Source organism: Megalobrama amblycephala, linkage group LG7 (assembly GCF_018812025.1).
Source record: "Megalobrama amblycephala isolate DHTTF-2021 linkage group LG7, ASM1881202v1, whole genome shotgun sequence".
NCBI lineage: Eukaryota > Metazoa > Chordata > Actinopteri > Cypriniformes > Xenocyprididae > Megalobrama > Megalobrama amblycephala.
The window spans coordinates 53,537,756-53,550,441 of NC_063050.1; the positions used below are offsets into that span (position 1 = coordinate 53,537,756).

A 12,686-nucleotide genomic window follows, 5' to 3' on the forward strand; every position below is an offset into this window, starting at 1 on the left:
TAAACCACAACTAACCCTGTGGCGCTACTCGCTATAATAACCTCATAAAACGTCTTTGTTCATCTCCCAGTGTCTGTGGGCAGTAAAATCCGATGGAGGTCGCCAGGACTGCGGTTGCTGAAGGACGATGCTGTACGTAAATTGCACAGACTGTGGTTATCGATCTGCACATCAGAAACAGTCACCTATTAGAGTGATTGACGGTGAAAGGGCTTGTTGCTGTTAACGGGAAAGTCCTGAAAACAAACACAAGTCGTGGATGTCAGCCAACATGAATGCAAAATGTCTGCCAAAACCCCTAAGATTAGCAAGGTGCTTTTGTGTGCCGTTTATGTGCTTATTTATGTATTTGTTTAGAATTTCTTGCTGAAAGGATTCTTTCTAGTGCATTCTGTCTCTGTCAGTCTATATTTCAATATTTGGCATAAAAATTACCCGTCCAGCAGGTTTTTCTTCAATCTCAGTCCAGTGAGAATCAGAGGTGTTAGACTTCAACTCTGAAATATTATGATGTAGACGTCTCTACAGCGTTGCCCCATTTAACGTTCTCTACCTCTAGCCATCATGAAATGTGCCAAAAATATACTAAGAATAGATACTTATACAGTATATTTTAAATTGAAACACTTTGAAATGTTATTTAACAATCAAAACTTGTTTAAAGAGGACCTATTATGCCCCCTTTTTTTTTTACAAGATAAAAGTCTCAGGTGTGCCCAGAATGTGTCTGTGAAGCTTCAGCTCAAAATACCTCACAGATCATTTATTACACCATGTTGTAAATGCCCATTTTTGAGTGGAAGGAAAAACATGCTGTGTTTGTGCATGTAACTTTAAATGCAAATGAGCTGCTGTTCCCCACCCCACTTTCCAGAAGAGGGCGGAGCCTGTACAACCCATGCCTCGGTCCAGACACTTGGGCAAAAACTAACAAAACATCTCTATCTCATGTGACATTGCAGTTCTTAGTCATCATAAAAGTTTTTATTATTATTATTATTATTTGCATGCATTTTAAAGCCATTGCAGTCTAAACTTCTGATATATATATTTTTGTCTGAGCACACACATCCGAAGCATGCACTCAGAAAGCTGCCTGTCAGACGGCATGTCGCTCTAGTATTAAACTAATTTCTCTTTCACGTCTTATTGCACTTAAACTGTCAAATAAATACACGGTTATGTCAAAAACACACAAAGTTCACATAAACACAGTCAGTTATGTCTGTGAATGTAAACAGCTGTGAAAGAAGTTGCATGTGTATATTAGATCTGTGTATTAAAGTGACACCAGCAAAATATACAGTACCTACTGCTGTATATGCTGTTAATATGAACCAAACAACAAAAGAAAAACCAAAAATCACTCACTGCTCTTGACTGAATAACTTTAGCAGCTTTATTAAGAATACATTTCTTGAATGCTGCTGTTAAATTCTCTGGCGAGATGGTGGATTGTGTACGTCGCACTCAGGGGAGGAGCTAAGCTAACAGGGCAGATTCCATTGTTGGCCATGGGCGGGGCCTGTTCCAATGTGTTGTCACATTTGAGAACATTCCTGAATGGCACATTTTGAGACACCATTTCAAATTCATGGGGAAAATAACAAATGAACTGGATGGATTTTTACCACAATAGGGTGGTTGTGTACACACACTGGAGAGACATAAATATGTTCAAAAACAATATAAAAGTGAATTTTGCATAATAGGTCACCATTAAACATATTGTTCCTGGTTTAAAAATATGCATTATATCCATTTTGAAAATATTTTTCAAACATTTTTTATTATTTTTTTTTTTTGAAGCTTTATTTGTCATTGTCAAATTTAGGGCTTTTTCCAAGAAACATCAGAATTGGAAATTTCCTACAGTAGTTCTCAAGTCTTCGCTGTGAGTGTTTATCCCATGCAGAGCTGTGAAGTCAGACTCATGCTGCTTGATAATTTGAACCTTGAGGAGACAATACAGACGGTGTGAGATGTGCCAACATTTATCATAGCATAATGTGGTGAATCAAATGGTATGGAATCACAAACAGAACTGCTTTTTAGATTCAGCATCATAAATAAGCCTGTCCAACTCCTCTCCTGTCGTGCCAGCATGTGATTCGCTTGTGCATCACCATAGCAACAGTTGAGAAGTTTGTATAGGTCTTAACTACCCACATTAATCACACCTTGAGTTATTTACTAAACATGCAAATGTGCAAGGAAACATGTTAGCAGTCGACAGAAACCACAGTGAGAAACATAAGTGAACATATACGATAAAAAAAATCACGGTTACACAAACTTCTCCATGTATGACTATATATGAACTAAACGAAATGTTATTAATTTTGGGAGACAGTCACAGTTCATAGTGACTGTCAAGCTACAAAAAGGACAAACAAAGCATAATAAAAGTAGTGCATATGACATCTGCGCTCTATACGTCAGTTATAAATGACATAATGCAGTGTATTTTCACATGGCACGTACTTTATTGGAAAACCATTACATATCTAAAAAAACGACAAAAAATTTATGTTTTTTTTTTTTTAATTCTACCAAAAAAATGTGATGTGCTAATTATAATATAATTAAATTATTCATCAGAGGCGCAAATATTTATACATGGGGAAAAGTGAACAGTTCTGATCTACATCTGGTAGCTGAATTAATTATCACTACAGTAATAACTAGTCTTTATCATATAACTAGAAATATGAAATAATAATTCCTCACCTTACCACATCACAGCGGGCTAAATGACTTTTTCATACATTTGCTCCTTCAAAATGTCCAATAAGCTTTACGCTGCCAGAAAACATAATCCACGAACCTGAAATGTTCATTTCCGTAAATTTGATTATGCGAGAATAATGCCGCTTGAACAGATTTATTTCAATAGTTTGCGTCACCTTCTCTTTTATTGCTTCTTTTCGCTGGATTTACTCGCCTCTTTAAGCCCATTTAGACCATTCCCAATGACTTTTCTCCATTTCACCTATCAGTGCGAGATAGGGTGAAATTAGGCCCGAGTCCATTCAGGCATAATTAGGATGAATAATTAATATGAATGTTCAGGGTGACCTTTCTACGGTTCAGCCAGTAATACTGTAACATGAAAAATATCATTTAAACACTAAAGACTGCCTTTCTCACCTTGTCTTGTAATAATCTGTGCCAAGCAAGCGTACAGGTGATCATATTTTATACCTTCTCATTTCTAGAGACTCCGTAAAAAATATTAAATTAAGAAGGAAAAAGAACTCAGCTGGCAGTCTTTCAGCATTTTCTCACTTCAGTGACATGGAATAAAGAAGTGGATGTGTGAAAGATTTGACTTACGAAGGGCACGAGTAGAAGGTCTCTGTTTTAGCATTGGAGACTGAAGATAATTGTTCATTCAAGTAATGTCTCTTCACATACTAATAATCAGTGGTGCTTTCTAAGGTGATAATCGCTATACTATTATTCAGACTTAGTGCCAAATGAGTAAATGACACCTCAAATCATGTGGCTTCTTGAGAAGAGCTATATTATTATGTTACTAAGCAATCAGAAATGGCGGAAAACTCTCATTGACTTGCACTGAAGGGGGACCTGATTCAAAGAGCAGAAAATCATAGAGGCTTGGACAAGCAACCACTCACAACTACCTTAGCATCATGTGCACAGCAGGTGTTGAACCCACTGGCATTTTCTTTAGAAAATGTACAATCTAGTTCAACTTACTTAGACAATTGCACAAAAAAAAAAAAAAAAAAAAAAAAAAAATAGATAATAATTCAGATCAAGATATCAAACCTGAAGACCATTCACCCAAACATTTACTATATTCTCCCCACATTTGCTGTAGACAACAATTTAGACAAAACACACACACACACACACACACACACACACACACACACACACACACACACATATTGTATATATATACAGTACAGTCCAAAAGTTTGGAACCACTAAGATTTCTAATGTTTTTAAAAGAAGTTTCGTCTGCTCACCAAGGCTACATTTATTTAATTAAAAATACAGTAAAAAAAACAGTAATATTGTGAAATATTATTACAATTTAAAATAACTATTTTCTATTTGAATATATTTCACAAAGTAATTTATTCCTGTGATGCAAAGCTGAATTTTTAGCATCATTACTATATATATATATATATATATAAATATATATATATATATATATATATATATATATATATATATATATATAATATGTAAATACAAACTTGTATGCTGATTGATTAATCCTGATTAATTAATTTTACAGCTTTAAAATAAATAAATCAATGGAACATGTCAATTTATTTAATAAAATATAATGAAATAAGGATAGATAAACTCTTAAATGTACCGTATTGTGTTGGATGTTACAGCCTTTGTCTTACAGCAGTCGAACAACCATGCCAGAACAACACGCTTCATTTTCCCAGTTTTTCACTTTTTTGCAACACTGACAAAATGGACTGACATAAAATAATAGCGATACATGCCTCCACTGATTGATTATTGGATATATTAATAATGATTATGCACTGTCTGAGTTTTGCAACACAAACAGTACGCATTATCTGCCCTCATATCGAGGTAATAAACTCGCTCAATCGATCTCTTTCTCATAATACTCTTCTACATAATACAGTTAGCTACAATGAACAATATAAATTGAGAACATACAGTTTATGTTGCTAAGAGTGGTTGCTAAGGGTGTTGTGTAGTGATACACAGAACCGTTGGGTGAAGCGGCCATAGCCGTGTTTTATTGTGAATAAAGCACAGCTTTTGACCGATCAGAATCAAGGACAGAAACTGACCATTTTATAAATCTCATCACAACACTTCTACAGGATGTCAAAATCATGTTTTTTTATAAAACATCATAACATCATTAATAACAAAATCTGCAAGGCAAAAGTTGCACTTCAAATTAAATTTTAGCTCTTTACATAGTGACTGAATATATCCACATGAGATGCACATTGAAAATCAAGGGTCTGATATCACAGACCTCAAAATAGCAGTCCAAAGTGTAATAAACAAACTGTGGCATCAGATTCAGCATCTCAGATGGAGAGAAAGAGGACATGTTGGAGAGACGGGGTGAGAGAAAGCAGCAGCTTGTGTTGTAATCAGCAGAGACAAACTGAGCTGCTGACAGTCGCCGGCTGTATTTAGGTCTCCCGCAAACAGGCTCAATTCACTCTAATTAAATTAGTGTGACACCCGATATGTGGCTCATTATGTAGTGTTTTTCCTCATGGGTCGTCAGCACGTGCGTGGGTGCGGATATGATGAGACTTGGTCCCAAAGCATCCAGTATATTACCAAGATATTACAGACAACTGCACATCACCATGTGCTACTGATCCTTGTGTCTAAAAAGACAATCCAGGGAAGTCAATCGAACAAAAAGAAGTTATACTTTATGAACATACAACTTCACAGGCTGCACGCAATAACATACAGCCCGATCCGTGTAGTTTGATTCAAATGACTCTTTTAAGCAGGTTATTTTTAGTAAATCAAAAACATACAGCACAAAACAAATGATTCTTTTGAACCGGTTCTCTTTAGTGAATCAAAAACAGCTCAACCAGAGGACTTATGAACAAATGATACTTGTCTGATTCTGGTCCTTCTAATGAATCATTCAAAAACCACCAATTTATGAGTTATTTTACTCTGATGGTTCCTTCACAGAATCTATCTTGTAATCATATATAAAAGATCATTTAAAAATATAAATACATACTATAATAGCATATAAATATAAGTAAAGTAACACTGTATTCAACGATGGTATAATTTGTTAAAGGGGACCTATAATGCCCCTTTTACAATATGTAATATAAGTGTCTGGTGTCCCCAGAATGTGTCTGTGAAGTTTCACCTCAAAATACCCAACAGATCATTTATTATAGCTTGTCAAATTTGGCCCTATTTGGGTGTAGTGTTGTCAAAAGTACCGGTAGGCTACTTCGGTACCAAGTCGGTACTGAAATTTTGAAAATGGGACGATACCCGCATTTCTGTAGTACCGGTAGTACCGAGATTCCGGGTATATTCGGTACCCACTGATAAGGCTGTTGGCAGTATTTACTTGAATATGACACGAGTGAAGCACAAAGCTTTGTTTAGCTACAAAAGAAATAATAGGTTAGCAATTAAATGTGACATCGCAGCCATGGAAACATATTGGTTCATGCCGAATGACAGAGGTGAGTCCATACATTTAAGCTTTGTATTCTGTTTTGCGAATCGCGATCTGGTCTCCTGCTTAGCAGAGAATTTCATTAGTTATTCCACAATATTACAATATTAACAATATTCCATTAGTTATTCCACATGGAATCTCTGTTTCGTTTCCCAAATCTTCACTCACGCAGGGGATTATAAACGTTCCTTTCGTTCGCATTTAGGCCTATTATAGGCTATTCGCATTATTTACTGTGGTAAAGTAGAAAAACACCGTAGGACAGAAACCTTTTTGCTTGCACGTCAGTTTCTATTTAACACAGTTTGTGCTTGTTATTAGACTTTATAAGGCGCGTCAAGTTTATTTGTATATAGCGCGTTTCACACACGCCGGTGATTTTTACTTTCGCTTTCTGGCAGCGCTAAATCCAACATAGCCAGAATAATTGGCCCTGCGGAGGATAAAACTCGCTCTTCAGACCTTTTACAAGTGTCAGTTGCTTGTAACATCAGGAGATAACATGAAGATATTATTAAAGAGAAATTGTCTCTTTCCTGCTCGTGTCCCACATCACTCTCAAAGCCCAGAGCGGTAGGCTATATCAAAGACTATAATAACGGGACATTGGCTATATGACGCATCTTTGTGTGGAAATAAAAAACGAATGTTTTTTAAAATAACATTTAACTTTCTTATTATTTAGGTTACCATTATTTACCTATATTTATTTCATAGATTTACAGGCTAGTATATTGTTTCACTGACGGAATAGCTAAAATAAACAGGCACGTTTGTTACCCCTGTTGAAAAAATGAGCATATGTTGGTTAAGGTAGGTTTTGAAGCTGGTATGCTGGTTTGAGCTGGATTATGCTGGTCCTATGCTGGACCATGCTGGTCCAGGACCAGCTTAGGACCAGCATGGACCAGCACTTGACCAGCATACACCAGCTCAAACCAGCATACGAGCTTCATAACACACCAGCATGTCGTTTTTTCAACAGTACAAAATGGATGTTTGTGCATTTATTTATTTATTTTATATTTCAAAATTTATTTCATTGAGGCAGCCTATACACACAAACATACACACATGCTCCAAATCATATTTAATGTTTTTAAAATTGGCTATATAAAGTAGTAAAATAGTTCCAACAGATTTTGCTGTGGTACCGAAATTGGTACCGAGAACCGTAAAATTTTCATGGTATCGGTACCGACTACTGGAATTTTGGTACCGTGACAACACTATTTGGGTGTAAGCAAAAACACGCTGTTTTTGTGTGTGTCCCTTTAAATGCAAATGAGCTGCTGCTCCCGACCACCTCAGAGTAAAAACAAAATGTTGTGCTTTTTGCAAAATAAAGAAAACTAACCTGATGCGTGATCTGTCATCTCCCTCTGAACGAAGTCCAATCTGATCATTCTCAGAAAATGAACTGTAACTTAGTGAATACTAATCACAAAAAAATGAGACTTGTGTCTAAAAAAAATGTTGAAATGTCAGGTTTTAAAGGTCCCGTTTTTCGTGTTTTTTTGAAGCTTTGATTGTGTTTATAGTGTGCAATATAACGTGTTCATGTTTCGCGTGTAAAAAAACACAGTATTTTTCACATAATTTACTTATCTGTATACCGCTGTTTCCACTGTCATAAAAACAGGCTGATGACTTCTTTGTTCTATGAAGTCCCTCCTTCAGAAATACATAACGAGTTCTGATTGTGCCAGCGGTTCCTGTGTTGTGATTCGACAGCAGTTTAGCGCATCTTGCCCGGAAAGGTCACGCCTCTTACCATAACGTGGAGATGCATGCGCTCAGTGTTATTGTAAACATGTCTTTAATTTTACCCTATCAATTTGAGCTGGAATCAGACCCGGTGATTGGACTGCGGGATGAAAATAACAGCGTTTCGACGACATGGTGACAAACACACTCTACAAACGCAACTGTTGTGTATTCCTGTGGGCGGAGGTTAGTCAAAAAACTGTTTTAGTGACGTCATTAAAGAAGGAAGTAGAGGGATGTAGTCCAAACTGGCCGTTCGATGTAGGCGACTTCTGTTAAATAAAATATCTTGGCATTGAACTTTGAGCTTTAAAATTTTACAGATTTTATTTATACTCTAACAACAACATTACACACTAACTAAAGTTTGAAACATGGGATCACGAAGAACGGGACCTTTAAATCATGTAAGTCAAATCGAAAACAAATATTCTCTGTTTATGTAATCTGAATGAAAAGAGAGCCATGTCAGACGCCAGTGATTCAGCTCATTATCCACTAATTCGGCCACGCCCACGGAGTGAGCACTATTCAGATGCAAATTCTGAGGCAATACATGTATACATCATCGCAATCGTGTATTTATTGTCTTCAAAAGTGTCTATCTGCATGTTATAGCCATGGTTAGAGATCTCTGGAAGCCTCTGTTAGTTCCTGGAATGTCACATGGTATGCCTGTTCTTCATTAGGAGGCATTTATGGACTAAATGTGCACAGAGCGCCCTCCAGCTGCAAGTATGAATTGAAAACAGTATCCAGCGCTCATAGTAATGACTAGAAATATTGAATAAATATTACTCCTCTTCATAGAAAATTGACATAAACATATGAGAATCTATCAATATTTCTCCAAATGTGCATACTTTTAAGCTGAAAGCCTATATGAAATGCCATAGAGGTAACATGAATTTTCAGACGCTTTGCATCACAGAAATACATTATATTTTGAAGTATATAATAGAAAACCATTATTTTAAATTGTAATGATATTTCACAGTATTGCTGTTTTTTCTGTATGTTTGATATACAACATGATGAGCTTGAGACATGATCACAGAGGGGTTTTTTTTTACATAGCCTACCTGACTGAAAGGGCTCGTTATGCAGGTCATTATGCAGGTCAATATTATCTTTTGTCTTCTCAGGTGTGAATCGCAGCATTATTCATGAAGATTCATGCCTCCACACATACTGTTTCTTGACAAAAGGTGTCTTACAAAATTTAAATATCTATATTGTTTCATATGAACGAGTAGGCAGGATAATTTTTACATCATTTTGAAGCAAAAAATCTAGTCTACAACATCCAATACCCAGATATCCAATACCTTGTGAACACAGATTTAATATTAGTTTTTTGGCATTATTTCAGTGACTTAAGTTTTTTGTTTTTTCAATAACCATGCATAAACGTTATTCCTTAAATACAAACATGTACATACATGTTGCTCACATATTATGGTAGCCTAGTTAGTGCTGAATACAGTGTAATGACACTTTTGCCATTAATATGTTTATGAACAACTGAAAAAAAAACACAAATGTCAAGGCATGTCAAAATTTCTCCGGGGACCCAAATCAGCCTCCATCAGACTCCAATCAGACTCCAGAGGGATAAAAAGACTCCAATCTGAGTCAAAGTACTGCCACAGTGCTTTTTGTGAGGGTTAATGATAGTAAAAAAAAAAAAAGAAAAAAAAGGTGGGACAGAAACATAAACTTACTGAGTTCTATGACACAAGCTTCCAGAAAGTTTTGCCATTCCCTTGACATTGCAATATTTCAAAGAACCCATTGGAAATACCCAGATGCCCCATGCCTCAGTGAAAGTGTGACTCTCTGCACACTAATTGCTCACTGGAATGGTGTGATATCACTTACAGACTCATTAAGAGTAAAGACACAATCTGCTGGAGGTTGCCAAAGTGTTAAGGCTCGGTTTTGTTGTTGTTGTTTGTGCGCAACCAGTGATTCATTACCTGAAGAAGAGATGACAACTGTGTGTATTCAACGCTTGCCAATTATGCAGATTCCGTTCCTCTTGTTGCAGATGCCATCACATGTAGATATAAGAGCAGGACGGGTGGTCTTTGGGGACAGAGTTTGTTATTTATTCCATGCTCTGAATAGATGTTTACAGCACGTTGAAAACTGATCCCATAATGACCAAAAGCCTTGTGGGGCGATATAGAGAAGGAATTCAGTTTTGGATCAGGGTTTGGTGAAGAAAAAAATATGGAAAAGGCTTACATGTCATACAACCATGGACATCCCAATGCAAATTGCACACGAAAACAGCAAGATGCACAATTCTCATTTGCATTTGCGTGCATTCAAATACAGTGCATTGTGGCAGATTCGGCATCAATAACAAGATGCACAAGAAGCAGTGAAGTCATTGATGTCAAACCTGGTGTGACATGTCTTGGGGAGTTAAATTTGGATGTGTGTGAATGCACTGGCCTGATGGTGAGAAAAAGATGACAGAATTTTCATTTTTGGGTGAACTATTCATTCAACAAGTTACACTCTGGTACAAAGAGTGCTTCTGAGCAAGACGTGGTCACTGGATTCAGTGAAAGAAAACAAGATATCCTTAAGCAAATCTCTATTCTAGTTCGCTCTTTGACTTGTATGCAGTTTCAGATTTGAAGATGGTAGCATGCAGGTCATGAACATCTGTCACTGAAATAAATGGGAAAGCTCTCTCCAGGTAATATAGACTCTCCTTTTATGCTATAGTAAAAAGTCTGGCTATGCAAGTCTAGCATAGGAGCAAAAATAAAAATGCAATTTGTTTCCTGCTAATAGTGCCAAAAATACACATCTTATGAAGCCTGGCATTATCAAACCCACCAAGATGTCATTCATAACAATATTTCACAATGTCTGGACATCAAAATAAGTTGTTAAAGAATGCAGCCTGCCGCTGGGCTGATGATAATAAATGGGGCGGCAGTGTTAGTGTCAGCGAAATGACCGATGACTCGCTATTGGTCCTTTCTGTGGTTTTGGTGAGTGATGATTGATGAGTTTCTGCATTGTAATCAGACCGCAGACATCTGCAGCGTCCTCCGCTCCACACGGCATGAACAAAAAAAAACGCAAGGATGTGCAGATGTGACGCATTACTGCTGTGTTTAATGGAGATTTATGGGGCAAAACGGACTAACCTGACAGACCCCTGAAAGGGATGGAGGATACATTTGGATGAAATAACATCAGAACAACACATATTTGAGATATACCAATTAATTTAACAATTATCTTGTGCATCCCTTTTCAGGGATCTATCGGGTTTTTGCAAATACATAAATAAGCAAACAAACACGTCCATTTATTAGATCTGACCTGAAAAGAAAAGAAAAGGAAATATTTGATCATTATAATATATAAATTATATTCTAATTTTTGTTAAACAGGAACAGATAAACTCTTAAGTTTTTTAAGGATGGATGGATGGATGGGTTGTTATGTAGTGGATGGATGGATGGATGGATGGATGGGTTGTTATGTAGTGGATGGATGGATGGATGGATGGATGAATGAATGAATGAGGCATTTATATAGCGCTTTCCTATGTACTACTGTACACCCAAAGCGCTTTACAATCATATCAGGGGTCTCTCCTCATCCACCACCAGTGTGCAGCATCCATTTGGATGATGCGACGGCAGCCACAGTACAACGGCGCCAGTGCGCTCACCACACACCAGCTGTAGGTGGAGAGAAGAGAGAGTGAAAGAGCCAATTCAATGGATGGGGATTATTAGAAGGCCATGATTGGTATGGGCCTATGAAGGAAATTTGGCCAGGACACCGGGGTTACACCCCTACTCTTTACGAGAAGTGCCATGGGATTTTTAATGACCACAGAGAGTCAGGACCTCGGTTTAACGTCTCATCCGAAGGACGGTGCTTGTTACAGTACAGTGTCCCCGTCACTATACTGGGGCGTTAGGACCCACACAGACCACAGGGTGAGCACCCCCTGCTGGCCTCACTAACACCTCTTCCAGCAGCTACCTGGTTTTCCCAGGAGGTCTCCCATCCAGGTACTAACCAGGCTCAGCCCTGCTTAGCTTCAGTGGGCAACCAGTCTTGGGCTACAGGGTGATATGGATGGATGGATGGATGGATGGATGGATGGATGGATGGATGGATGGATGGATGGATGGATGGATGGATGGATGGATGGATGGATGGATGGATGGATGGATGGATGGATGGATGGATGGATGGATGGATGGATGGATGGATGGATTGTTTAAAAATGATGGATGGATGGATGGATGGATGGATGGATGGATGGGTTGTTATGTAGTTGGATGGATGGATGGATGGATGGAACAAATTGATAGGTAATGAGATAGGATGGATGGATGGATGGATGGAACAAATTGATAGGTAATGAGATAGGATGGATGGATGGATGGATGGGTTGTTATGTAGTTGGATGGATGGATGGATGGATGGATGGATGGAACAAATTGATAGGTAATGAGATTGGATGGATGGATGGATGGATGGATGGATGGATGGATGGAAGGATGGATGGATTGTTTAAAAATGATGGATGGATGGATGGATGGATGGATGGGTTGTTATGTAGTTGGATGGATGGATGGATGGATGGATGGATGGATGGATGGATGGATGGATGGATGGATGGATGATGGATGGAACAAATGGATAGGCA

At 37.6% G+C, this 12,686-nt stretch overlaps 1 protein-coding gene across 3 annotated transcripts in view; it reads right to left on the reverse strand.

Moving 5' to 3' along the window:
• The window catches only part of gpc6a (glypican 6a), a 263,321-nt gene that overhangs the window by 134,962 nt on the left and 115,673 nt on the right, over window positions 1-12,686 (reverse strand). The gene's annotated exons all lie outside the window — the stretch shown is intronic.